The 21,811-nt window shown below is 47.4% G+C and overlaps 15 non-coding genes and 1 pseudogene across 15 annotated transcripts; 8 read left to right on the top strand and 8 right to left on the bottom strand.

The window, feature by feature from the left end:
• The first annotated feature begins 119 nt into the window (after nucleotides 1-119).
• On the top strand, nucleotides 120-235 carry LOC135035143 (U5 spliceosomal RNA). Its single transcript, XR_010230214.1, has one exon. It is a non-coding gene; the product is annotated as a U5 spliceosomal RNA (small nuclear RNA).
• A 270-nt stretch (nucleotides 236-505) lies between these two features.
• LOC135035158 (U5 spliceosomal RNA) lies at nucleotides 506-621 on the top strand. The gene has a single exon (XR_010230229.1). It is a non-coding gene; the product is annotated as a U5 spliceosomal RNA (small nuclear RNA).
• A 2,438-nt stretch (nucleotides 622-3,059) lies between these two features.
• Nucleotides 3,060-3,175, top strand: LOC135035150 (U5 spliceosomal RNA). Its single transcript, XR_010230220.1, has one exon. It is a non-coding gene; the product is annotated as a U5 spliceosomal RNA (small nuclear RNA).
• A 275-nt stretch (nucleotides 3,176-3,450) lies between these two features.
• On the top strand, nucleotides 3,451-3,566 carry LOC135035154 (U5 spliceosomal RNA). Its single transcript, XR_010230225.1, has one exon. It is a non-coding gene; the product is annotated as a U5 spliceosomal RNA (small nuclear RNA).
• A 275-nt stretch (nucleotides 3,567-3,841) lies between these two features.
• On the top strand, nucleotides 3,842-3,954 carry LOC135035161 (U5 spliceosomal RNA). The gene has a single exon (XR_010230233.1). It is a non-coding gene; the product is annotated as a U5 spliceosomal RNA (small nuclear RNA).
• Nucleotides 3,955-7,793: 3,839 nt separating this feature from the next.
• On the bottom strand, nucleotides 7,794-7,957 carry LOC135035188 (U1 spliceosomal RNA). The gene has a single exon (XR_010230261.1). It is a non-coding gene; the product is annotated as a U1 spliceosomal RNA (small nuclear RNA).
• Nucleotides 7,958-8,101: 144 nt separating this feature from the next.
• Nucleotides 8,102-8,217, top strand: LOC135035142 (U5 spliceosomal RNA). The gene has a single exon (XR_010230213.1). It is a non-coding gene; the product is annotated as a U5 spliceosomal RNA (small nuclear RNA).
• Nucleotides 8,218-8,487: 270 nt separating this feature from the next.
• On the top strand, nucleotides 8,488-8,604 carry LOC135035160 (U5 spliceosomal RNA). The gene has a single exon (XR_010230232.1). It is a non-coding gene; the product is annotated as a U5 spliceosomal RNA (small nuclear RNA).
• Nucleotides 8,605-8,890: 286 nt separating this feature from the next.
• LOC135035145 (U5 spliceosomal RNA) lies at nucleotides 8,891-9,006 on the top strand. Its single transcript, XR_010230216.1, has one exon. It is a non-coding gene; the product is annotated as a U5 spliceosomal RNA (small nuclear RNA).
• Nucleotides 9,007-15,634: 6,628 nt separating this feature from the next.
• LOC135035065 (U1 spliceosomal RNA) lies at nucleotides 15,635-15,798 on the bottom strand. Its single transcript, XR_010230149.1, has one exon. It is a non-coding gene; the product is annotated as a U1 spliceosomal RNA (small nuclear RNA).
• A 671-nt stretch (nucleotides 15,799-16,469) lies between these two features.
• On the bottom strand, nucleotides 16,470-16,632 carry LOC135035135 (U1 spliceosomal RNA). Its single transcript, XR_010230210.1, has one exon. It is a non-coding gene; the product is annotated as a U1 spliceosomal RNA (small nuclear RNA).
• Nucleotides 16,633-16,784: 152 nt separating this feature from the next.
• On the bottom strand, nucleotides 16,785-16,948 carry LOC135035174 (U1 spliceosomal RNA). The gene has a single exon (XR_010230246.1). It is a non-coding gene; the product is annotated as a U1 spliceosomal RNA (small nuclear RNA).
• A 671-nt stretch (nucleotides 16,949-17,619) lies between these two features.
• LOC135035103 (U1 spliceosomal RNA) lies at nucleotides 17,620-17,782 on the bottom strand. Its single transcript, XR_010230185.1, has one exon. It is a non-coding gene; the product is annotated as a U1 spliceosomal RNA (small nuclear RNA).
• A 152-nt stretch (nucleotides 17,783-17,934) lies between these two features.
• LOC135035172 (U1 spliceosomal RNA) lies at nucleotides 17,935-18,098 on the bottom strand. Its single transcript, XR_010230244.1, has one exon. It is a non-coding gene; the product is annotated as a U1 spliceosomal RNA (small nuclear RNA).
• Nucleotides 18,099-18,800: 702 nt separating this feature from the next.
• On the bottom strand, nucleotides 18,801-18,935 carry LOC135035138 (U1 spliceosomal RNA; annotated as a pseudogene).
• Nucleotides 18,936-19,087: 152 nt separating this feature from the next.
• On the bottom strand, nucleotides 19,088-19,251 carry LOC135035185 (U1 spliceosomal RNA). Its single transcript, XR_010230257.1, has one exon. It is a non-coding gene; the product is annotated as a U1 spliceosomal RNA (small nuclear RNA).
• Between the last annotated feature and the right edge of the window lie 2,560 nt (nucleotides 19,252-21,811).

Here is a 21,811-nt window from a genome sequence, read left to right as displayed (position 1 = left end):
CGCTGCTCAGGCACATCTCTGTCAAGTAAAGGAGATTCAACTGAGGCAGCACAAGGGAACTCTCATCTGGGGACAACAACTGCAGGGAGAACACATATTTTCAGATGAAAATCTTGGTCATGCTCTGGTTTCTCTTCAGAACGAACAAATCTTTCGCCTTTTACTAAAGATTTCCGTGGAGAGGAGCAAAACTGAGTTTTACCTCAATTTTTGCATGCCCCATCTTTTTGGGGTTTCTTTTATCGGTTTAAAGATAGAATGAGTGTGCTTTAATGAAAGCTCATTTGCATAGAAATTACAGTAAATGTTTGTTTCTTTTCAAACAGAACTTTCTTGACCATGCTACTTGCTTGAAAGATCTGGGAGCACATGGAATACAGTACAAACCATGCTTATAGCAAGGAGAAGCCAGGTGAGAAATCTGCTTTCTTTCAAATTGGGCGCTCACTTTGATCTGAATGAGGACTGCTGGCATGGCACTCAGGCGACAGGTGGAATCTTGGTCATGCTCTGGTTTCTCTTCAGAACTAACAAATATTTCGCCTTTTATTAAAGATTTCCGTGGAGAGGAGCAAAACTGAGTTTTATCTCAATTTTTGCATGCCCCATATTATTGGGGTTTCTTTTATCAGTTTAAAGACAGAACGAGTGTGCTTTCTTGTTAGCTTTAATGTAAGTTTATTTGTATAACAATGACAGTAAATGTCTGTTTCTTTTCAAGCAGAACTTTCTTGACCATACTAATTGCTTGAAAGATCTGGGAGCACATGGAAAAGAGTACAAACCATGCTTATAGCAAGGGGAAGCCTGGTGAGAAATCTGCTTTCTTTCTTTCAAATTGGGTGCTCACTTTGAGCTGAATGAGGACTGCTGGCATCAGGGCCGGCTCTAGGCATGTTCGAATAGAGCGGCCGCGCAGGGCGCCACCCTTAATGGGCGCCACGCGCTGGCGCCGCCATATTCGATGCTGGAGCCGGCCCTGTGTGTGTGCTGCTGCAGCATTTGGCGGTCGCGCTGTGTATGCGCGCTGCGCGGCGCCGGTATCTAACGTCAGACGCCGGCGCCGCGCATAGCCCGCCTGCACAAGTGGCCGCCCACCCGCCCGCCAGCCCGGACCCAGGCTCAGGCTCACTCGCCCGGCCTCCCGCCCGCCCGCCAGCGCTCCCACACAGGCGGACAGCAGTACTCCTCCCCAGCGCCGCAGGTATTTTTTTTTTTTTGGGGGGGGGGAGATCCGCACTGTGGGGGCATTTCTGGCACACAGGGGGCATTTTTGGTTATGTGGGGGCATTTCTGGCACTGTGGGGGCATTTCTGGCTCTGTGGGGGGCATTTCTGGCACTGTGGGGGCATTTCTGGCACTGTGGGGGCATTGCATATCTGGCTCTGTGGGGGCATATTTGGCACTGTGGGGACATATCTGGCCCTGTGGGGGCATATCAGGCACTGTGGGGACATTTCTGGCACTGTGGGGGCATTTCTGGCACTGTGTGGGCATTTCTGGCACTGTGGGGGCATTTCTGGCACTGTGGGGGCATTTATCTGGCTCTGTGGGGGCATTTATCTGGCTCTGTGGGGGCATTTATCTGGCTCTGTGGGGGCATTTATCTGGCACTGTGGGGGCATTTCTGGCACTGTGGGGGCATTTCTGGCACTGTGGGGACATATCAGGCACTGTGGGGGCATATCTGGCACTGTGGGGGCATATCTGGCACTGTGGGGGCATTTCTGGCACTGTGGGGGCATTTCTGGCACTGTGGGGGCATTTATCTGGCACTGTGGGGGCATTTATCTGGCACTGGGGGCATTTATCTGGCACTGTGGGGGCATTTCTGGCACCGTGGGGGCATATCTGGCACTGTGGGGGCATATCTGGCACTGTGGGGACATATCTGGCACTGTGGGGGCATTTATCTGGCTCTGTGGGGGCATTTATGTATCAGGCACCGTGGGGGCATTTATGTATCAGGCACCGTGGGGGCATTTATGTATCATGCACCGTGGGGGCATTTATGTATCATGCACCGTGGGGGCATTTATGTATCAGGCACCGTGGGGACATTTATGTATCTGGCACCGTGGGGGCATTTATGTATCTGGCACCGTGGGGGCATTTATGTATCTGGCACCGTGGGGGCATTTATGTATCAGGCACCGTGGGGGCATTTATGTATCTGGCACCGTGGGGGCATTTATGTATCTGGCACCGTGGGGGCATTTATGTATCTGGCACCGTGGGGGCATTTCTTGCACTGTGGGGGCATTTCTTGCACTGTGGGGACATTTCTTGCACTGTGGGGGCATATCTTGCACTGTGAGGGCATTAATGTATGTGGCACTGTGGGGGCATATCTGCGCTGTGGGGGCATTTATCCATCTGGAACTGTGTGGCCATTTATGTAGCTGGCACTGCTGGGGGGCATGTCACGTGTAGCTGGCACTGCTGGGGGGCATGTCATGTGTAGCTGGCACTGCTGGGGGGCATATCATGTAGTGTTCCCGCTAGGCGTCTGTGGCTGGGCAGTGTGTCTCAGTGCTCTACCTGGCGCAATGTGTCTAACGTGCTCTTATAGGAGGTTCTACCTGGTGCAATGTGTATTAGCTGCACTACTGTGTGGTGTAATGTGAATTGCCACTATAATGTGGCTACGCACCTTCCCCACGAAGTAACTCCCCTAAATTTTTGCTGCGCGCCTTCGGCGCGCACTGTCCATGCTTTAGCGTGTGGAAATGGGAACAACAAGCATTACAGTATGTACATCATTTTGCCCACCTAACTTAAAAATGTGCCCTCCCTGTGATCAGCAACCTGCCCTAAAAAGTGAACACTAGCACGTGTAGCTGGCACTGCTGGAGGGCATGTCATGTGTAGCTGGCACTGCTGGGGGACGAGACCACGCCCACTTTTTCAAGAGGCCATGCCCACTTTTCCAAGGGCGCGCGCGCCTTCGGCGCGCGCATGGGGGGGGGGCACTTTTACATTTTCTCGCTCAGGGTGCTAGTAGGCCTGGAGCCGGCCCTGGCTGGCATGGCACTCAGGCGACAGGTGGAATCTTGGTCATGCTCTGGTTTCTCTTCAGAACGAACAAATCTTTCGCCTTTTACTAAAGATTTCCGTGGAGAGGAGCAAAACTGAGTTTAATCTCAAATTTTGCATGCCCCATCTTATTGGGGTTTTATTTTATCGGTTTAAAGATAGAACGAGTGTGCTTTAATGTAAGCTCATTTGCATAGAAATGACAGTAAATGTTTGTTTCTTTTCAAACAGAACTTTCTTGACTATACTAATTGCTTGAAAGATCTGGGAACACATGGAAAAAAATACAAACCATGTTTATAGCTAGGGGAAGCCTGGTGAGAAATCTGCTTTCTTTCTTTCAAATTGGGTGCTCACTTTGAGCTGAATAAGAACTGCTGGCATGGCACTCAGGCGACAGGTGGAATCTTGGTCATGCTCTGGTTTCTCTTCAGAACGAACAAATCTTTCGCCTTTTACTAAAGATTTCCGTGGAGAGGAGCAAAACTGAGTTTTATCTCATTTTTTCCTTGCCCCATCTTATTGGGGTTTTATTTTATCTGTTTAAAGATAGAACGAGTGTGCTTTAATGTAAGCTCATTTGCATAGAAATTACAGTAAATGTTTGTTTCTTTTCAAACAGAACTTTCTTGACCACACTAATTGCTTGAAAGATCTGGGAGCACATGGAAAAGAGTACAAACCATGTTTATAGCAAGGGTAAGCCTGGTGAGAAATCTGCTTTCTTTCATTCAAATTGGGTGCTCACTTTCAGCTGAATGAGAACTGCTGGCATGGCACTCAGGCGACAGGTGGAATCTTGGTCATGCTCTGGTTTCTCTTCAGAACTAACAAATATTTCGCCTTTTATTAAAGATTTCCGTGGAGAGGAGCAAAACTGAGTTTTATCTCAATTTTTGCATGCCCCATATCATACCTCCCAACTGTCCCGATTTTCGCGGGACAGTCCCGTTTTTTGGGGACTGTCCCGCTGTCCCACCTGCGGGCCGCAGTGTCCCGCGGTGGGGAGGACAGTTGGGAGGCTCTGTCTGTCGCTGCCCTGCTTAGCAGAGCAGCGGTGAATAGACGCTGTGCGCATGCGCACAGCGTCTATTCACTGAAGTCAGAGGGAGAGGTGGCATGCCAGCGGCTCACAGAGCGCTGGGCATGCCCCCTCAGTGCCGAAAACGGGGGCGTGACTCGCGATCGCGGGTCCTCCCGCGAAGTCACACCCCCTTTTACTTAGGCCACGCTGCAATTGTTCATGCCGTTGGCTTGTGTTCTGTTGAATGCCACGTTCTGCGGCATGCTTAAGGTGTGAGCTGGTAAGATGCTCACCTTAGTTTAACAATAAATCCTTTCCTCGAAATGTCCGTCTCCCTGGGCACAGTTCCTATAACTGGAGTCTGGAGGAGGGGCATAGAGGGAGGAGCCAGTTCACACCCTTTGATAGTCTTAAAGTGCCCATGTCTCTTGCGGATCCCGTCTATACCCCATGGTTCTTAATGTGACCCCAGCATCCTCTACGGACTAAGAGAAAAGGATGCCCTTGCGCACTATCCTGACTTCTCCTCCCGTCTGCTTACTTTGTGCCTTCCAACGCACAATGCGAACTACAGGTGGTGCTGCAGGGCCCACACCCTTTTACTTGCCTTACAGAACAGCTCTGGAGCTGTTACAGTGCCCAGCTGCTGCAAGAAATCAGCTTGAATGCTTCAGGGGATGGGGCATGGCCAACATGAGCCCCACACCAAAGGAGGGTGGGGGTGTTTAATGAGAACTAGGGGTCATCCAAGCACTGCAAAAGGCCGCCATGCCCTGCACGCCCCTTTTCTCTTTTCATATGCAGATGAGGGTTCCAGCCAACTTTGGCCCACTGCTTGGATAACATCACTGTATGCAAATCCGTCTGCTGCAGACCTTCCCCCAGGAATGCTTGTACTAGATGTTGCATATGGTTTGATATTTGATGGTGCTTCAGTATTAGGCAGCCTTCCGCCCTCCCATGTTCATCTGAAAAGATGTGGTCTCCCTGCAGTTGTTGTCCCCAGACGAGAGTTCCCTTGTGCTTCCTCAGTTGAATCTCCTTAACTTGACGGGGGAGGGGCTGCCAGAGCAGACACCCTCCCCAGCCCTATCCCAACTCATACTTATTTTGCATATGAGATTTCTTGATCATGAAGATTGTTCTCACAGGGTGAGGTTCATCCATTATATTTTAAAATAGGAAGGTACAAATTACATATTTGAATTGCATTTATGTGCTGGATTCAAATGTCCCCCCCCCCCTTCCATTCTCAATTGTGCCCGTCAGCAGCTATTCTAAGGTTGCTGCCAATGGGTGTGACACATTAATTTCTTCTGTGGGGTACACTGGACTCCACAAGGATTCACATTGGGGTGTAGAGTAGGATCTTGATCTGAGGCACCAACCGGCTCAAAGCTTTTGACTGTTCCCAAGATGCTCAGTGCATTCTCCTCTATAACCCCGCTTCCATGAACAGGGAGCTCAGTTTGTAGTTGGTGCCTTCAGTAGCAGGCCACTTAACAGGGGCCTGCCTCAGGCAGCCTATTCTTAGCTATAAATTTTGACAAGAAAAGAAGAACTTGTTTTATGAGAATCTACAAGGGCTGCAGCAGGCTAGGTCTAATAGACATCTTTACTGCAGCTTCATCACTCCCAGCGACGCTGTATACTCCCGTGCCCTGGTTGCTGGGTCACTGCAGCGGAGGCTCCGGTTTCATCCTAAGGTCAGTCACACACACACCACCCTTCCGGATCACGAGGCCGCTGTTGAAGGGGAGCGTGGCCGTAGGGGGTGGACCGTGTGCGCACTGGCGTGGACACTGATTACTGGGCAGCCGCTCCACTAGCCACCAGGTACAGTTAAGGAGCACAGGTCTGGGGGTTTTTCTCCTATATTAACCCAATTTTGTACTGCCCGCAGCGCATTGTGATAGGTAATAGGGCCTGATTCAGGTTGGATTGCAATCACAATAAGCGATCCAACTGCAAAAATTGCTAAGAGCATACGCATGTGCCTGCATTTTCTGCGGCACCCCGCAGAGAATGCGATCGCCTCTGCCTGTCAATCGGGGCGGGGGGGGGGGGATAGGTGGGTCAGCAACACTCCATTTCCAAGTGAGGGATGGAGCGGTGCGGGTGCAAGGCTTCAAAATGGGGTCTGCAATGGAGGAGACACAGGGGGCGTGGTCACAGCGGCTGTATGACATCACATTCAGCCGCTGTGATCACAAAAATGGTGGCGGCTTCCTGCGCGCACATACAGTCTGCACCAGCAGGAGGCTACACCATTTTTTATGATCACGCTGAACTGCAGTGCGACTGCAATTACAGCATGGTCAAGAAGGGAGGCGTCATGCTGGGTGGCCATGCCTTTTCACTGTGCAGGAGCCAGCACCGCTCACACACTAGTCCCCGGGTGCAGTCCCCAACCCCCGGGACACCCGGAGCAACAAAATGTAGATTCAGGCCACCAGGCCACGTCCCTACCTATGAAACCATGCCTCCTTTTTACCATTGCGCTGCTTATCTGCGCGCACTGCATTACAATCTCCCTCGCCACCTCTCTGGGTGTCACCAGTAATAGTGACACCTCTGCCATGCTTGTAGCAGCTGGTCCTAAGATCTACGCCTCAAGCCCTGAGTGTTTGCCCTTGTGACTTGTTGATCATCATAGCGAAGCAGATGCTTACAGAAAACTGCAGGGGCTTAGATTGAAAATAAAAAAATTGATGGGTATAAGGTAGAGAGGAGCGGGTTCGGTTCTCCGAGAACCGAATTCCCCACGAACTCCACGTGGTTTACACTGGTCCGAGGCAGGCTCGGTTGTTCCCGCCTGACTCGGAAAACCTGAACAAGGGAAAATGTCATCATCCCGCTGTCGGATTCTCGCGAGATTCGGATTCCATATAAAGAGCTGCGCGTTGCCGCCATTTTTACTCGTGCATTGAAGAGAGAGCGGAATGGACGTGGCTATGTTCTCTCAGTGGAAATCTCAATAGCAGTGCTCAGTATCAGTGGTTACTTATTGCTGCTCAGTAATACTAGTAGTGTGTCTCTCCTGCTCAGTGTCAGTTCTCAGTAGTATCCTCATCAGTGCTCAGATCACTGCTCATTGTCTTGTGCTGCATTGTGGTGCTCAGCATACTACAGTACATTACTAATAGTCCAGTGCTGCATCTTGCTGCTCAGTGTCAGTTCTAGTATCCTCATCAGTGCTCACTATCACTGTTCATTGCATTTTGGTTTTCTGTATACTACAGTAACATAGTAATATAGTAACATATAGTAACATAGTTTTTGAGGTTGAATAGAGGCAAATTGCCCATCGTGTTCAACCTGTTTTAAGTTGTGATGATTCTACATACTTGCTGAATAATGTTTTATGACTAGTTAGCTACTATAACTCATGTTACCCCCGGATTAACCATGTTGATATTTTAAGTATTATAACCTTGGATAGCTTTTTCATTCAGAAATGTATCCATTCCTTTTTTAAATCCAATTACAGAGTCCGCCATTACCACCTTCCCTGGCAGGGAATTCCACATCCTGATTGCCCTAACAGTGAAGATCATAGTATCTCACCTGGCAGGTAAGTAGGAGTTGGGCTAGAGCTGTGGAGGATTGCTGCTCGGGCACCCCCTGTCAAGTGAAGGAGATCCAACTGAGGCAGCACAAGGGAACTCTCGAAAGAAGAACAAGGCTAGAGGAAGATCTGAGACAAAGAAATCTGACTTTTACCAGAGCTGACCAGAGGAAAGCACAAACACAGTCCCCCACTACCACAAATAATGCAGTCGAGTTTCCCACATTTGGGGAAATCACAGGGGTCAGCATACCCAGAATGCAATGAATGAACCTCACCCTGGGAGAACAATCTTCATGACCATGGTATCTCCTATGCAAAATAAGTATGATTTGGGATAGGGCTGGGGAGGGCCGCTGCTCAGGCACATCTCTGTCAAGTAAAGGAGATTCAACTGAGGCAGCACAAGGGAACTCTCATCTGGGGACAACAACTGCAGGGAGAACACATATTTTCAGATGAAAATCTTGGTCATGCTCTGGTTTCTCTTCAGAACGAACAAATCTTTCGCCTTTTACTAAAGATTTCCGTGGAGAGGAGCAAAACTGAGTTTTACCTCAATTTTTGCATGCCCCATCTTTTTGGGGTTTCTTTTATCGGTTTAAAGATAGAATGAGTGTGCTTTAATGAAAGCTCATTTGCATAGAAATTACAGTAAATGTTTGTTTCTTTTCAAACAGAACTTTCTTGACCATGCTACTTGCTTGAAAGATCTGGGAGCACATGGAATACAGTACAAACCATGCTTATAGCAAGGAGAAGCCAGGTGAGAAATCTGCTTTCTTTCAAATTGGGCGCTCACTTTGATCTGAATGAGGACTGCTGGCATGGCACTCAGGCGACAGGTGGAATCTTGGTCATGCTCTGGTTTCTCTTCAGAATGAACAAATCTTTCGCCTTTTATTAAAGATTATCCGTGGAGAGGAGCAAAACTGAGTTTTATCTCAATTTTTGCATGCCCCATATTATTGGGGTTTCTTTTATCAGTTTAAAGACAGAACGAGTGAGCTTTCTTGTTGGCTTTAATGTAAGTTTATTTGTATAACAATGACAGTAAATGTCTGTTTCTTTTCAAGCAGATCTTTCTTGACCATACTAATTGCTTGAAAGATCTGGGAGCACATGGAAAAGAGTACAAACCATGCTTATAGCAAGGGGAAGCCTGGTGAGAAATCTGCTTTCTTTCTTTCATATTGGGTGCTCACTTTGAGCTGAATGAGGACTGCTGGCATGGCACTCAGGCGACAGGTGGAATCTTGGTCATGCTCTGGTTTCTCTTCAGAACGAACAAATCTTTCGCCTTTTACTAAAGATTTCCGTGGAGAGGAGCAAAACTGAGTTTTATCTAAATTTTTGCATGCCCCATATTATTGGGGTTTCTTTTATCTGTTTAAAGACAGAACGAGTGTGCTTTCTTGTTAGCTTTAATGTAAGTTGCCATAGATGCAGTGAAACACGCGTGTAGGGCACGGCGTGTCCTCGTGTATTTGACTCATGTGAAATGTTATAAAACAAAAATATATGATTATGATGTTAGCTGTTAGTCTCCACTAATAGGGAATAGAAGCTGAGCTATAAGAAAGGAATACACTAGATATGATGTCACTTAGCAATTACAATGTCTAAAGTGCATACAGATAGCTACTAATAACTCTTGATAAGAAAGTATATCAGTGTGGGTATATTTATATGATGGGATATTGGGACTAGTGAATATATATCACTCCTGCTGTCCAGATTGGCAATAACCAGACAATTATGATAAGAGTAGAGATGTCACATGGGCTGCTATAGATATTAATTTAATGCTGTATGTGTCATTTGTTACAAATGGATACATTTTCTATGAGTCAGCCTAGCAGCTGCATGTTCTAACAGAACACTATCCTCACACAGAATCTGCTAACCTTGAGATAACTAAATGACAGTGTGTAACAGTCTCTTTACTATAAGACTGTTACAAAGTAATATATATATTTGAAGTCAGTCTAGCAGCTGTGTGTTCCAGCAGTTTATAAGACAAAGAAAATCTCCTATTGTGGAATCTAGACACATGGGACTGCTGGCCTGTGTCATACTATTTCTATGTAATACCAGTAACATGTATATAACTGTTACATAATTGTTACAAATGGATAAATCTTTGAGTCAGCCTAGCAGCTGCATGTCCTAACAGGACACCATAAATCCTTTACAGTGTAACAAATTGATTGGTAACACTTAAAGGCTGGAGAGCAGTTATATGCCTTACTAGCATACTCAATATACCACATTATTACACCAGTTACCACGATTATTGACAGCGCATTTGATATATTATATTACCCTCACACTGAGTCTGTTTACCTTTAGATAACTAAGTGACCGAATATGTAACAGTTTCTCTATCATAAGACTGTTACAAAGTGAGATAGATATATTTGGAAGTCAGTCAAACAGCTGTGTGTTTCAGCGGTTTATAAGAAAATTCCTCATTGTGGAATCTGGACCACTAAGGGTTATTATATATATAGCACATGGAATTGCCACATCTCCCTATATGATAATTTCATTACACTGTAACATAATAAGAATTAACTCTTTAACAGTGTAAATAGAGAGTAATGAATCTCTGACACATGGAATATATTATTTCTTAGATGAATTGGATAAACCATTATGACAGACACTTTGCTTCCTAATAAGAATTGAGGTGGCTATACCTCTAAGGAAAGCATTATTGCCTACGCCTAGATCAGATTAAATAAGATCTGGCTGAATATATGAAGGAAGGTTGCTATTTATATGAGAATTGGAATTGCTATATTCCTTAAGGCAACCCCACCGATTGATATATGTTGTCAATTAAGTATATCTGAACGGCTATATCTGGACCAGATTTAATAAGATCTGGCTGATTATATGAAGGAGGGCTGCTATTTATATTGGAATTGCCATATTCCTTAAGGCAACCGCACCTGTTGGTATATCTCGCCAATTAACTATATCTAAACAGCTAAATTAAAGCTATTCATCATTTTTTTAGTTTGGATATTAATAAATATGATCTTTCCATGATGCATAGAGATTTCCCTATCAAGTGATTCCTTATCCGATATAGAAAGCTATCCCCCTATGGTATTGAATTTAGGAATATAGTCTTAGGGGACACAGAGAAATAAGTGATCCCCATCTACCTAAGCACCCCACAAATTGGAGGTTAGCTTACCGGTTATACTCAATCACCCCCACAAATTCGCCAATGGGGATGGCTTCCCGGGAGGTAACCCCTATTGAGTGAAGGGAGTATATAGGATACGACCCAGTGGTACCTGACGACATAGATACTAACAGCTATTTAATAACATTACGCTAGAAAGTGATTATTAGCAACATATATATCTATATAAACAACCCCGCCAGGGTTGTGCCTTCAAAAATAATCACACACGGACACGCTTTTTAAACCTTTTTTTCACATCTCTTTATTCTTCTTATGCACATGTATGTTAGTTCTGTGATTTTAACCTTTATGTTTCACTGCAGTTTGGGATAATAATATTAATATTTATCCAATTTTAATACATACTTAATAAAGGTTATATTTTATGATTCATTCATTCTGTCCAGTGCGTCAACAGTGCAGATTTCTTCTTGTTTTTTCTCCCAAATTCTATAACAATGACAGTAAATGTTGTTACTTTTCAAACAGAACTTTCTTGACCATGCTACTTGCTTGAAAGATCTGGGAGCACATGGAAAACAGTACAAACCATGCAGTATCACAAGAGCCTTTATTTGATCTTTCATGAAGATAGAGCAGAATTGAGGACACGTCAACAATTTCTGCCGAAGGTGGTTCATCTTTCCACATGGTGCCTTTGGCCACTGACACCTTCGTTGAGTCAAAGTCTCTGGCTGTGGTCAGAACTTTGAAAATTTATGTCACCAGAACGGTTCAGATTAGGAAAACAGAGGCTCTGTTTGTCCTGTATGCTCCCAACAGGATTGGGTGTCCTGCTTCCATGTAGACCATTATGCGCTGGATCTGTGGTAAGATTCAGCATGCTCATTCCACGGCAGGATTGCCGTTACTGAAATAGGTGAAGACCCATTCTACTAGAAAGGTGGGTTCATCCTGGGCAGCTGGTCGGGGAGTCTCGGCATTGCAATTTTGCCGAGCAGCTATTTAGTAAACACTTTTGCTAAGTTTTACAAGTTTGATACCTTGGCTGATGATAACCTCAAGTTGGGTCATTCGGTGCTGCAGAGTCGTACGCACTCTCCCACCCGTTCAAGAGCTTTGGTATAACCCCATGGTTCTTAATGTGACCCCAGCATCCTCTAGGTCGTATGAGAAAATAGGATTTTAATACCTACCGGTAAATCCTTTTCTCTTAGTCCGTAGAGGATGCTGGGCACCCGTCCCAGTCCATACTGTGTCTGCAGTTATTACTTGTGGTTATACACATGTTGTGTTATGGTTCTGGTCAGCTTTTTGCTGCAATTGTTCATGCCGTTGGCTTGTGTTCTGTTGAATGCCACGTTCTGCGGCATGCTTAAGGTGTGAGCTGGTAAGATGCTCACCTTAGTTTAACAATAAATCCTTTCCTCGAAATGTCCGTCTCCCTGGGCTCAGTTCCTATAACTGGAGTCTGGAGGAGGGGCATAGAGGGAGGAGCCAGTTCACACCCTTTGAAAGTCTTAAAGTGCCCATGTCTCTTGCGGATCCCGTCTATACCCCATGGTTCTTAATGTGACCCCAGCATCCTCTACGGACTAAGAGAAAAGGATGCCCTTGCGCACTATCCTGACTTCTCCTCCCGTCTGCTTACTTTGTGCCTTCCAACGCACAATGCGAACTACAGGTGGTGCTGCAGGGCCCACACCCTTTTACTTGCCTTACAGAACAGCTCTGGAGCTGTTACAGTGCCCAGCTGCTGCAAGAAATCAGCTTGAATGCTTCAGGGGATGGGGCATGGCCAACATGAGCCCCACACCAAAGGAGGGTGGGGGTGTTTAATGCGAACTAGGGGTCATCCAAGCACCGCAAAAGGCCGCCATGCCCTGCATGCCCCTTTTCTCTTTTCATATGCAGATGAGGGTTCCAGCCAACTTTGGTCCACTGCTTGGATGACATCACCGTATGCAAATCCGTCTTCTGCAGACCTTCCCCCTGGAATGCTTGTACTAGTTGTTGCATATGGTTTGATATTTGATGGTGCTTCAATATTAGGCAGCCTTCCACCCTCCCATGTTCATCTGAACAGATGTGGTCTCCCTGCAGTTGTTGTCCCCAGACGAGAGTTCCCTTGTGCGTCCTCAGTTGAATCTCCTTAACTTGACGGGGGAGGGGCTGCCCGAGCAGCCACCCTCCCCAGCCCTATCCCAACTCATACTTATTTTGCATATGAGATCTCTTGATCATGAAGATTGTTCTCACAGGGTGAGGTTCATCCATTATATTTTAAAATAGGAAGGTACAAATTACATATTTGAATTGCATCTATGTGCTGGATTCAAATGTCCCCCCCCCCCTTCCTTTCTCAATTGTGCCCGTCAGCAGCTATTCTAAGGTTGCTGCCAATGGGTGTGACACATTAATTTCTTCTGTGGGGTACACTGGACTCCACAAGGATTCACATTGGGGTGTAGAGTAGGATCTTGATCTGAGGCACCAACCGGCTCAAAGCTTTTGACTGTTCCCAAGATGCTCAGTGCATTCTCCTCTATAACCCCGCTTCCATGAACAGGGAGCTCAGTTTGTAGTTGGTGCCTTCAGTAGCAGGCCTCTTAACAGGGGCCTGCCTCAAGCAGCCTATTCTTAGCTATTAATTTTGACAAGAAAAGAAGAACTTGTTTTATGAGAATCTACAAGGGCTGCAGCAGGCTAGGTCTAATAGACATCTTTACTGCAGCTTCATCACTCCCAGCGGCGCTGTATACTCCCGTGCCCTGGTTGCTTGGTCACTGCAGCGGAGGCTCCAGTTTCTTCCTAAGGTCAGTCACACACACACCGCCCTTCCGGATCACGAGGCCGCTGATGAAGGGGAGCGTGGCCGTAGGGGGTGGACCGTGTGCGCACTGGCGTGGACACTGATTACTGGGCAGCTGCTCCACTAGCCACCAGGTACAGTTAAGGAGCACAGGTCTGGGAGTTTTACTCCTATATTAACCCAATTTTGTACTGCCCGCAGCGCATTGTGATAGGTAATAGGGCCTGATTCAGGTTGGATTGCAATCACAATAAGCGATCCAACTGCAAAAATTGCTAAGAGCATACGCATGTGCCTGCATTTTCTGCGGCACCCCGCAGAGAATGCGATCGCCTCTGCCTGTCAATCGGGGCGGGGGGGGGGAGAGGGGGGTCAGCAACACTCCATTTCCAAGTCAGGGATGGAGCGGTGCGGGGGCAAGGCTTCAAAATGGGGTCTGCAACGGAGGAGACACAGGGGGCGTGGTCACAGCGGCTGTATGACATCACATTCAGCCGCTGTGATCACAAAAATGGTGGCGGCTTCCTGCGCGCACATACAGTCTGCACCAGCAGGAGGCTACACCATTTTATATGATCACGCTGAACTGCAGTGCGACTGCAATTACAGCATGGTCAAGAATGGAGGCGTCATGCTCGGTGGCCATGCACTGTCACTGTGCAGGAGCCAGCACCGCACACACACTAGTCCCCGGGTGCAGCCCCCAACCCCCGGGACACCCGGAGCAACAAAATGTAGATTCAGGCCACCAGGCCACGCCCCTACCTATGAAACCATGCCTCCTTTTTACCATTGCACTGCTTATCTGCGCGCACTGCATTACAATCTCCCTCGCCACCTCTCTGGGTGTCACCAGTGATAGTGACACCTCTGCCATGCTTGTAGCAGCTGGTCCTAAGATCTACGCCTCAAGCCCTGAGTGTTTGCCCTTGTGACTTGTTGATCATCATAGCGAAGCAGATGCTTACAGAAAACTGCAGGGGCTTAGATTGAAAATAAAAAAAATTGATGGGTATAAGGTAGAGAGGAGCGGGTTCGGTTCTCCGAGAACCGAATTCCCGACGAACTCCACGTGGTTTACACTGGTCCGAGGCAGGCTCGGTTGTTCCCGCCTGACTCGGAAAACCTGAACAAGGGAAAATGTCATCATCCCGCTGTCGGATTCTCGCGAGATTCGGATTCCATATAAAGAGCTGCGCGTTGCCGCCATTTTTACTCGTGCATTGAAGAGAGAGCGGAGAGGACGTGGCTATGTTCTCTCAGTGGAAATCTCAATATCAGTGCTCAGTATCAGTGGTTACTTATTGCTGCTCAGTAATACTAGTAGTGTGTCTCTCCTGCTCAGTGTCAGTTCTCAGTAGTATCCTCATCAGTGCTCAGTATCACTGCTCATTGTCTTGTGCTGCATTGTGGTGCTCAGCATACTACAGTACATTACTAATAGTCCAGTGCTGCATCTTGCTGCTCAGTGTCAGTTCTAGTATCCTCATCAGTGCTCACTATCACTGCTCATTACATTGTGGTGTTCTGTATACTACAGTAACATAGTAATATAGTAACATATAGTAACATAGTTTTTGAGGTTGAATAGAGGCAAATTGCCCATCGTGTTCAACCTGTTTTAAGTTGTGATGATTCTACATACTTGCTGAATAATGTTTTATGACTAGTTAACTACTATAACTCATGTTACCCCCGGATTAACCATGTTGATATTTTAAGTATTATAACCTTGGATAGCTTTTTCATTCAGAAATGTATCCATTCCTTTTTTAAATCCAATTACAGAGTCCGCCATTACCACCTTCCCTGGCAGGGAATTCCACATCCTGATTGCCCTAACAGTGAAGATCATAGTATCTCACCTGGCAGGTAAGTAGGAGTTGGGCTAGAGCTGTGGAGGATTGCTGCTCGGGCACCCCCTGTCAAGTGAAGGAGATCCAACTGAGGCAGCACAAGGGAACTCTCGAAAGAAGAACAAGGCTAGAGGAAGATCTGAGACAAAGAAATCTGACTTTTACCAGAGCTGACCAGAGGAAAGCACAAACACAGTCCCCCACTACCACAAATAATGCAGTCGAGTTTCCCACATTTGGGGAAATCACAGGGGTCAGCATACCCAGAGTGCAATGAATGAACCTCACCCTGGGAGAACAATCTTCATGACCATGGTATCTCCTATGCAAAATAAGTATGATTTGGGATAGGGCTGGGGAGGGCCGCTGCTCAGGCACATCTCTGTCAAGTAAAGGAGATTCAACTGAGGCAACACAAGGGAACTCTCATCTGGGGACAACAACTGCAGGGAGAACACATATTTTCAGATGAACATGGGAGGGCAGAAGGCTGCCTAATACTGAAGCACCCCCAAACAACAAACCAAATGCAACTACTAGTGCAAGCATTCCTGGGGGAAGGCCTGCAGCAGATGGATTTGCATATGGTGATGTCATCCAAGCAGTGGGTCAAAGTTGGCTTCAACCCTCGTCTGCATATGAAAATAAAAATGGGGTGTGCAGGGCATGGCGGCCTTTTGCGGCGCTTGGATGACCCCTAGTTCGCATTAAACACCTCCACCTTCCTTCGGTGTGGGGCTCATGTTGGCTATGCCCCAGCCCCTGAAGCATTCAAGCTGATTTCTTGCAGCAGCTGGGCACTGTAACAGCTCCAGAGCTGCTCTGTAAAGCAAGTAAAAGGGTGTGGGCCCTGCAGCACTACCTGTAGTTTGCATTGTGCTTTGGAAGGCACAAAGTAAGCAGACGGGAGAAGTCAGGATAGTGCACAAGGGCATAGAAGGGAGCGGCTCAAGAAAAGAGAAGTGGAAACAGACAGCAAACTAGGCTGGAGAGAGACCTGAGACAAAGAGATCTGAATTATACGAGAGCCGACCAGAGGAAACACAAATTATGTAATCAAGTGTCCCACATTTGGGGAAATCGTAGGAGCAGCACACCCAGAGTGCATTGGGTGAGCCTTGCCCTGGGAGAAGCACCTTCCTGATCATAGTATCTCACCTGGCAGGTAAGTAGGAGTTGGGCTAGAGCTGGGGAGGGTCGCTGTTCGGGCACCCCCCTGTCAAGTGAAGGAGCTCCAACTGAGGCAGCACAAGGAAACTCTCGAAAAAAGAACAAGGCTAGAGGAAGATCTGAGACAAAGAAATCTGACTTTTACCAGAGCTGACCAGAGGAAAGCACAAACACAGTCCCCCACTACCACAAATAATGCAGTCGAGTTTCCCACATTTGGGGAAATCACAGGGGTCAGCATACCCAGAATGCAATGAATGAACCTCACCCTGGGAGAACAATCTTCATGACAATGGTATCTCCTATGCAAAATAAGTATGAATTGGGATAGGGCTGGGGAGGGCCGCTGCTCAGGCACATCTCTGTCAAGTAAAGGAGATTCAACTGAGGCAGCACAAGGGAACTCTCATCTGGGGACAACAACTGCAGGGAGAACACATATTTTCAGATGAACATGGGAGAGCAGAAGGCTGCCTAATACTGAAGCACCCCCAAACAACAAACCAAATGCAACAACTAGTACAAGCATTCCTGGGAAAAGGTCTGCAGAAGACGGATTTGCATACGGTGATGTCATCCAAGCAGTGGGCCAAAGTTGGCTGGAACCCTCATCTGCATATGAAAAGAGAAAAGGGGTATGCAGGGCATGGCGGCCTTTTGCGGCGCTTGGATGACCCTTAGTTCGCATTAAACACCTCCACCCTCCGTCGGTGTGGGGCTCATGTTGGCTATGCCCCAGCCCCTGAAGCATTCAAGCTGATTTCTTGCAGCAGCTGGGCACTGTAACAGCTCCAGAGCTGCTCTGAAAGGCAAGTAAAAGGGTGTGGGCCCTGCAGCACTACCTGTAGTTTGCATTGTGCGTTGGAAGGCACAAAGTAAGCAGACAGGAGAAGTCAGGAGAGTGCACAAGGGCATAGAAGGCAGCGGCTCAAGAAAAGAGAAGTGGAAACAGACAGCAAACTAGGCTGGAGAGAGACCTGAGACAAAGAGATCTGAATTATACGAGAGCCGACCAGGGGAAACACAAATTATGCAGTCAAGTTTCCCACATTTGGGGAAATCGCAGGAGCAGCACACCCAGAGTGCAATGGGTGAGCCTTGCCCTGGGAGAAGCACCTTCATGATCATAGTATCTCACCTGGCAGGTATGTAGGAGTTGGGCTAGAGCTGGGGAGGGTCGCTGCTTGGGTACCCCCCTGTCAAGTGAAGGAGATCAAACTGAGGCAGCACAATGGAACTCTCGAAAGAAGAACAAGGCTAGAGGAAGATCTGAGACAAAGAAATCTGACTTTTACCAGAGCTGACCAGAGGAAAACACAAACACAGTCCCCCACTACCACAAATAATGCAGTTGAGTTTCCCACATTTGGGGAAATCACAGGGGTCAGCATACCCAGAATGCAATGAATGAACCTCACCCTGGGAGAACAATCTTTATGACCATGGTATCTCCTATGCAAAATAAGTATGATTTGGGAAAGGGCTGGGGAGGGCCGCTGCTCAGGCACATCTCTGTCAAGTAAAGGAGATTCAACTGAGGCAGCACAAAGGAACTCTCATCTGGGGACAACAACTGCCGGGAGAACACATATTTTCAGATGAACATGGGAGGGCAGAAGGCTGCCTAATACTGAAGCACCCCCAAACAACAAACCAAATGCAACAACTAGTTCAAGCATTCCAGGGGGAAGGTCTGCAGAAGACGGATTTGCATACAGTGATGTCATCCAAGCAGTGGGCCAAAGTTGGCTGGAACCCTCATCTGCATATGAAAAGAGAAAAGGGGTATGCAGGGCATGGCGGCCTTTTGCGGCGCTTGGATGACCCTTAGTTCGCATTAAACACCCCCACCCTCCTTCGGTGTGGGGCTCATGTTGGCCATGCCCCAGCCCCTGAAGCATTCAAGCTGATTTCTTTCAGCAGCTTGGCACTGTAACAGCTCCAGAGCTGCTCTGTAAGGCAAGTAAAAGGGTGTGGGCCCTGCAGCACTACCTGTAGTTTGCATTGTGCATCGGAAGGCACAAAGTAAGCAGACAGGAGGAGAAGTCAGGATAGTGCACAAGGGTGTAGAAGGGAGGGGCTCAAGAAAAAAGAAGTGGAAACAGACAGCAAACTAGGCTGGAGAGAGACCTGAGACAAAGAGATCTGAATTATATGAGAGCCGACTAGGGGAAACACAAATTATGCAGTCAAGTTTCCCACATTTGGGGAAATCGCAGGGGCAGCACACCCAGAGTGCAATGGGTGAGCCTTGCCCTGGGAGAAGCAACTTCATGATCATAGTATCTAACCTGGCAGGTAAGAAGGAGTTGGGCTAGAGCTGGGGAGGGTCGCTGCTCGGGCACCCCCCTGTCAAGTGAAGGAGATCCAACTGAGGCAGCACAAGGGAACTCTTGAAAGAAGAACAAGGCTAGAGGAAGATCTGAGACAAAGAAATCTGACTTTTACCAGAGCTGACCAGAGGAAAGCACAAACACAGTCCCCCACTACCACAAATAATGCAGTTGAGTTTCCCACATTTGGGGAAATCACAGAGGTCAGCATACCCAGAATGCAATGAATGAACCTAACCCTGGGAGAACAATCTTCATGACCATGTTATCTCCTATGCAAAATAAGTATGATTTGGGATAGGGCTGGGGAGGGCCGCTGCTCAGGCACATCTCTGTCAAGTAAAGGAGATTCAACTGAGGCAGCACAAGGGAACTCTCATCTGGGGACAACAACTGCAGGGAGAACACATATTTTCAGATGAACATGGGAGGGCAGAAGGCTGCCTAATACTGAAGCACCCCCAAACAACAAACCAAATGCAACAACTAGTGCAAGCATTCCTGGGGGAAGGCCTGCCGCAGATGGATTTGCATATGGTGATGTCATCCAAGCAGTGGGTCAAAGTTGGCTTCAACCCTCGTCTGCATATGAAAAGAGAAAAGGGGCATGCAGGGCATGGCGGCCTTTTGCGGCGCTTGGCTGACCCCTAGTTTGCATTAAACACCTCCACCCTCCGTCGGTGTGGGGCTCTTGTTGGCTATGCCCCAGCACCTGAAGCATTCAAGCTGATTTCTTGCTGCAGCTGGGCACTGTAACAGCTCCAGAGCTGCTCTGTAAGGCAAGGTAAAAGGGTGTGGGCCCTGCAGCACTACCTGTAGTTTGCATTGTGCGTTGGAAGGCACAAAGTAAGCAGACAGGAGAAGTCAGGAGAGTGCACAAGGGCATAGAAGGCAGCGGCTCAAGAAAAGAGAAGTGGAAACAGACAGCAAACTAGGCTGGAGAGAGACCTGAGACAAAGAGATCTGAATTACACCAGGTCCGTCATTATATTATATATACCTACAGTAGTTATATATATATTTTTTTATATCATTAATTATCATCTCTATACTAGCAGACGCAGTACGGTAGTCCACGGCTGTGGCTATCTCTGTGTCGTCAGTGCTCGTCCATAATTGTATACCTACCTACCTGTGGTGGAAGTTTTTTTCTATCTTCTTCATACTAGTAGTTTAGCAGTCTGCTGACAGTGTCCACCAGGTCCGTCATTATATTATATATACCTACAGTAGTTATATATATATTTTTTTTATATCATTAATTATCATCTCTATACTAGCAGACGCAGTACGGTAGTCCACGGCTGTAGCTACCTCTGTGTCGTCAGTCACTCGTCATCCATAAGTATACTAGTATCCATCCATCTCCATTGTTTACCTGAGGTGCCTTTTAGTTGTGCCTATTAAAATATGGAGAACAAAAATGTTGAGGTTCCAAAAATAGGGAAAGATCAAGATCCACTTCCACCTCGTGCTGAAGCTGCTGCCACTAGTCATGGCCGAGACGATGAAATTCCATCAACGTCGTCTGCCAAGGCCGATGCCCAATGTCATAGTACAGAGCATGTAAAATCCAAAACACAAAAGATCAGTAAAAAAAGGACTCAAAAATCTAAATAAAAATCGTCGGAGGAGAAGCGTAAACTTGCCAATATGCCATTTACCACACGGAGTGGCAAGGAACGGCTGAGGCCCTGGCCTATGTTCATGGCTAGTGGTTCAGCTTCACATGAGGATGGAAGCACTCAGCCTCTCGCTAGAAAAATGAAAAGACTTAAGCTGGCAAAAGCACAGCAAAGAACTGTGCGTTCTTCAAAATCACAAATCCACAAGGAGAGTCCAATTGTGTCGGTTGCGATGCCTGACCTTCCCAACACTGGACGTGAAGAGCATGCACCTTCCACCATTTGCACGCCCCCTGCAAGTGCTGGAAGGAGCACCCGCAGTCCAGTTCCTGATAGTCAGATTGAAGATGTCAGTGTTGAAGTACACCAGGATGAGGAGGATATGGGTGTTGCTGGCGCTGGGGAGGAAATTGACAAGGAGGATTCTGATGGTGAGGTGGTTTGTTTAAGTCAGGCACCCGGCGAGACACCTGTTGTCCGTGGGAGGAATATGGCCATTGACATGCCTGGTGAAAATACCAAAAAAATCAGCTCTTCGGTGTGGAAGTATTTCAACAGAAATGCGGACAACAGGTGTCAAGCCGTGTGTTGCCTTTGTCAAGCTGTAATAAGTAGGGGTACGGACGTTAACCACCTCGGAACATCCTCCCTTATACGTCACCTGCAGCGCATTCATCATAAGTCAGTGACAAGTTCAAAAACTTTGGGCGACAGCGGAAGCAGTCCACTGACCAGTAAATCCCTTCCTCTTGTAACCAAGCTCACGCAAACCACCCCACCAACTCCCTCAGTGTCAATTTCCTCCTTCCCCAGGAATGCCAATAGTCCTGCAGGCCATGTCACTGACAATTCTGACGAGTTCTCTCCTGCCTGGGATTCCTCCGATGCATCCTTGAGTGTAACGCCTACTGCTGCTGGCGCTGCTGTTGTTGCTGCTGGGAGTCGATGGTCATCCCAGAGGGGAAGTCGTAAGACCACTTTTACTACTTCCACCAAGCAATTGACTGTCCAACAGTCTTTTGCAAGGAAGATGAAATATCACAGCAGTCATCCTGCTGCAAAGCGGATAACTGAGGCCTTGGCATCCTGGGCAGTGAGAAACGTGGTTCCGGTATCCATCATTACTTCAGAGCCAACTATAGACTTGATTGAGGTACTGTGTCCCCGGTACCAAATACCATCTAGGTTCCATTTCTCTAGGCAGGCGATACAGAAAATGTACAC

This window comes from Pseudophryne corroboree, unplaced genomic scaffold (genome assembly GCF_028390025.1).
Source record: "Pseudophryne corroboree isolate aPseCor3 unplaced genomic scaffold, aPseCor3.hap2 scaffold_595, whole genome shotgun sequence".
Classification (NCBI taxonomy): domain Eukaryota; kingdom Metazoa; phylum Chordata; class Amphibia; order Anura; family Myobatrachidae; genus Pseudophryne; species Pseudophryne corroboree.
This window is presented reverse-complemented; position numbering and strand designations above follow the sequence as displayed.